The 5,093-nt window shown below is 44.2% G+C and overlaps 1 pseudogene; it reads right to left on the bottom strand.

The window, feature by feature from the left end:
- Positions 1–4,100: 4,100 nt before the first annotated feature.
- On the bottom strand, positions 4,101–4,443 carry LOC109379455 (60S acidic ribosomal protein P1 pseudogene; annotated as a pseudogene).
- Positions 4,444–5,093: the final 650 nt, after the last annotated feature.

A 5,093-nucleotide genomic window follows, 5' to 3' on the forward strand; every position in this document is an offset into this window, starting at 1 on the left:
TAAATAAATAAATAAATAAATAAATAAATAAATTGCCCTCCTTAAATGCTTCACATAAGGGTCAAATGAGGCATTGAATGCATAATATAAAGGAAAAAGGCAGTCGAGGGTTCTAGTTGAAAGCATGGTCTGTGAGGTTAGACACATGTGGGTTTGAACCTTGGCTCAGTTTGTGGACAAACAGCAGGAAATTTGTGGGAACCAATGGCCAGTCCATGTAGCGCGCCCACATGACACCTGGCACAGGGTAAATGCTCAGGTGTTTTTAGGTTCTCTTGGCAAACCTTGGAGCACTACACAAGTGGCAATTTTTAATTTTGTAATTCCTCCTAAGGCCTAACAGTACCAAGCTGTAGAGGTGAAAATGCACAGGGGAGGGGGTGAGGTACTGTATTAGCTTCCTGTTGCTTCTAGAACAAATTACCACGGACCACACAAAGTTATGCTTTTACAGTCCTGAAGTCCATTTCACTGGGCTAAAGTCAAGGTGTCAGCAGGGCTGGTTCCTTCTGGACGCTTTCGGGGAGAATCTGTTTCCTTGCCTTTTCCTGCTTCTAGAGTCTGACTCCATTCCTTGGGCCATAATCCCCGTCCATCTCCAAAGTCAGCCTCAGAGCAACCTCTCCTCTCTGGCCTTTGCTTCCACCCATGCAGCTTCCCTCTCTCATTTTGACTTGACTGCCTCCCTCTTATAAGGATACTTGGGATTACATTGGGCCCACCTGGGTCATCCAGGATACTCTCCCCATCTCAAGATCTTTAACATAATTACCTGTGCAAATTGTTTTTGTCATATAAGGTAACGTTTACTTCCGGGGATTAGAATGTGGGCATCTTTGGGCTATTCTGGGTTATTCAGACTGTCACAGGTACCTAGGGAAGGAAAAGGAAGTTTCCAGGAAGGAAAAGCTTGATTTGGGGAGAGCTAATTGCCGAAAGTGACGAACTACTGAAGAGTTAGTCAGAGACATAATGAAGTCAAGTGATGAGATGACAGGACAATTGCGTGACTCCAGTCCCCGGGCTAGCAGGTAAAGAAGCGGGTTAACTTGACTGGCTCTGCCTCCATCACCTTCCTTGGTGTCTCTCATTCCCATTTTCACCATGATGTGCTTAGCCATTTCCCCCTTTCTCCCTCTTCCTCTCCTTCCTCTTTGTGTTGAGACAGAATGAAACTTGCTGTTATATGGACCTGATTTTTGAATTTTGACTCCATCGCTCTCAAACTTTATGAACTTGGTCTAATCATTTTAATTCTCTGAACCTGAAATACCTTATTTATTAGAATAGGTATAATATCAATGACCTCATATAATGTTGCAAAACATTATATAAGACAACCTTTTGAGAAAACGCCTGACTCAAATCAATGCTAGTTTCCCTCTCTTTTATTCTTCCAGCCTTCCCATCTTTTTGGGTTCAGCAAAACTTTCTTGAGGTTTGTACCTCTTTCTTCCTCTGTACCTGGTCATTATCCCAGGCACTTTTACACATATTATCTCATTTGTTTCGCACAACCATTTGTGAGACAGATTTCTTTCTTTCCCTGTTTTGATTATAAAGAAAAATCTGTTTCTTACTGTGTTCACCACACTCCTGCCACCAAAAAGTGGAGATTTTCCCCACACCAACCAATTCTCCAACTCCCTGGACACCAATTCAGTTCTGACACTAACTACCCAGAGTTAGGGCAAACCCCACAAGTTGAGGGCTCAGTCCCAAAAGATTGCCCCCCACTTCAGACACCAATCTCAAGTAGTAAGTCTCCAAGTTACCCATACTTCTGCCCTACTTGACTACAAATTGGAGTTTCCCCCAACCCCACCTCAGACTCAATAAACTGCTGTAAAAACTCACAGAACTCAGGGAACCATTTGCTGATGTTTCTTGGTTTATAATAAAGGATACAGATAAAGAGGTACAAGAGCTTATATCCCTGTGAAGTTGGGGTGCACACCCCCCCCCCACAGCACATAGATGTGTTTAGCAACTCAGAAGCTCTCTGAATCCCATAGTTTAGGGATTTTTGTGGAGGCTTCATCCCATATGAATAATTGATTTATTAACTCAATCCCCATCCTCTCTCCCCTCCCTGGAGGTTAATGGGTGGGGCTGAAAATTCTAAGCCTCTAATCATGACTGTTCTTTCTGGTGACTATTCTCAAGCCATTCAGGAGCCCACCCAGAGCCATCTCATTACAACAAAAGAAAGGAAATGTCAAGGGATTTAGGAGCTCTGTGTCAGGTACTCCTATCACAGCCATCACTCAGGAAATTACAAATGGCTCAGGTGCTGTGTCAAAAGCCAGGGTCAAAAACCAAATATTAGAACAAAAGATGCTCCTGGTACCTCATCACTCAGGTGATAGGAGCTCTGTGTCAAGAACCAGGGGCTGAGACCAAATACATATTTCTTCCTATGTCACAGATGGGCGTAGAGAGGCCGAGAGAGTGGAGGAAATTGACCAAGTCCATGTAGTTGGAGGCGGCTGGGCTATGACTCCAGCCTCCAGTCTTCTGACTCTACACTTGCCTATGGCATAAAACCACAGTGGACATTTCATTGTTGGTGTATTAAATTTTAATTTCTTGCTACTTATTTTCAAAAGTGAAACAAACAGAGAACATACGCTTAATTTCTTTTCAGCAAAAACCTTGTTGTGGTGGAGCTTTTAACTTTGGGTGTGGCCCTTGATTTTGCTCTCAGTGCCCACAACCATTCTCAAAAGCTGCCCTGTTCCTGCCACATGCAGCACAGCAGGTGACGCAAAGTTCTGTTTCTTCCACCCAGAGGTGCTGGTGGGGGGCCAGCCCACAGCTCTGAGCTCCTGCTCATTGTAGTTAGATTTTGCTGGGAGGGGCACATGAAGGGAAGTGGATGACTGGAGAACACAAAAACCGTGATTAGTGGGAGTGGGAGTAAAGGTTATCAGGGTTGTAGCTGTACCAGTGTGCTCACCGGTAGATGTCACACATCAGCGGGTGGCCCTAAATGAAGCCCGGACTAATGAGAGGCGGTGTGCACGTGGCTGCCAGGCTGTACCTCACTTACCTGAGAACAGAAAGGTGTCCTCTCTGATGCAGCCTTGGCCAACAGAAGACCCTCTGAGCCAGTTAGAACAAGGTACCCCTTCCTTTGCATAGGCATAGTCCCATGCCAAGGCAGAAGAGTGTTTGCGTTTTGATCCCCACCTGCCTCCTGGGCCTTGGCAGTATAGCAGAATGGGTAAGAGCCTAGAGTCTGGGTTTGGAGCATAGCTCCACCACTTATTGCTGTGTGATATTGGGAAACTGACTTAACCTCTGTGTGACTTGGGTTCATTATCTATAAATAGGGCAGAATAACTATACCTATTGCAAAGGTTTTCATGAGGATGCAATAATTTAACACATGTACAAGTTAGAATGGTTCCTAGTCATAGTAACCACCATGTGAGTGTGAGTTAGCATTATTATTACTAGGGCTGCAAACCCAGTTACTGGGAAGAAACAGTCCCCACTTCTCTCTCTCCTTCTATTTCCAGGCCAGAGGTCTTTTTTTACCCTCCTTTTCCTCTGCCATTCAAGAAAACTCCTCTCTGATACTTCACCGTCATTGACACCCTGAAGATGCCAGTGAATTCATCCAGGAACTAAGCTTGCATACATGCATGTTTCAACACATAAATGATTAAGAACTTAATCTGCCTTGGTGAATGTATTTTTTTAAGATAAAAGTTAAGCTGTTGAAAAAAAGAAACCTAAAATTGTAGTGGCTTGAAGTAGACAGAAGTTTACTATTTAGAATTACCACCAGTCATTGTTTTGGAACAGATGAGTAGATCTCTGCCCTCAGACTATCTTTCCAATAAAGTAGCCTGTGCCTTCTCCACTTAGTCATGAGCCAGCCACTTGATCACGCACAGGAAATGGGGCTTATTTACACGATCTCTGAACCTAAGATAATATTTAGACAGAGCCTGGCTCTAACGAATCTAGAATTTGTAAAGAGTTCTCATTGGTAATTCCTGCTGGCCGCCAGTTCACTTTCTCCCTTCATCTTTTTATTTATTTATATTTCACAGAGTTCAGCTTTTTATTGAGTATATTGCAAAAAAAGTTTAATCAAAAAGACCGAAGCCCATGTCATCATCAGGCTCCTCAGATTCTTCTTTCTCTGTTTTCACTTTCTTCTCCTCAGCTGGGGCAGCAGTGGTAGAGGGGGCAGGACCTCCTGCTGGTGCAATGCCAGCTGCTGGTGCAGGTCCACCAGCCCTTACACTGCAGATGAGTCTCCCGATGTTGACATTGGCCAGAGCCTTTGCAAACAAACCTGGCCAAAAAGATTCAGCATTTACACCGCTGCTTTAATGAGGGCATTCATCTTATCTTCCGTGACTGTCACCTCATCGTCTGCAGGATGAGGGCTGAGCAGACACAGGTGAGCTCTGAGATGGAGGCCATGGTGCAGGTGAGTGCTGGGCGAGTGCTGCAGGGTGCAGTGTGAACTGAGGGCCTCACCCCAACGTGGACTTAGCTTCCTCGGAAGGACCTGACCGAGCACCTTACTGGCAGCTGAAGAAAGGGACTCCCCGTTCATCTTAACAATGTATCCTTCCAATAAATCCACCACTCCAATATTTTTCTTGCAATGGTTTAATCTAAGGACTCACAGTCAAGAAAAGGCTATTTTTATTCTGAGACCCGATTTGGTAGCTCTCTGCAACAATTTTCTTTTCTGTGTATTAGAGTTGACAGTAAATGTTCATGTGGTAAGAGGTGACAGTGAAGAGAATGGCAATCATTGTGATTGTTGATTGTTATTAGCTGTAAGTGAAGCTGGCAACATGTGCTTATTATCCATAAGGAGTGGCATAAATGTTGATTGCACACAAAAAAGTGTAATGTGCATACAGAGAAAGCACAGACTTCACATTTGTAAAGAGTCTTTATTTTGCCATCTGTTCTTTAATTTTTCACTCAAAAATCTCTGACACATGAGCATTTGTGCTAGAGAGTGTGGGTTGGTGATCCTTTGTGTTTCTTCTCCAGAGCACAGGAGGCCAGAGTTCCTGCCTGTTTCTCAGCAGCCCACCAGCAACTGGGTGATTTCA

The sequence above is a fragment of the Hipposideros armiger genome, unplaced genomic scaffold (assembly GCF_001890085.2).
Source record: "Hipposideros armiger isolate ML-2016 unplaced genomic scaffold, ASM189008v1 scaffold_26, whole genome shotgun sequence".
Taxonomy (NCBI): Eukaryota; Metazoa; Chordata; class Mammalia; order Chiroptera; family Hipposideridae; genus Hipposideros; species Hipposideros armiger.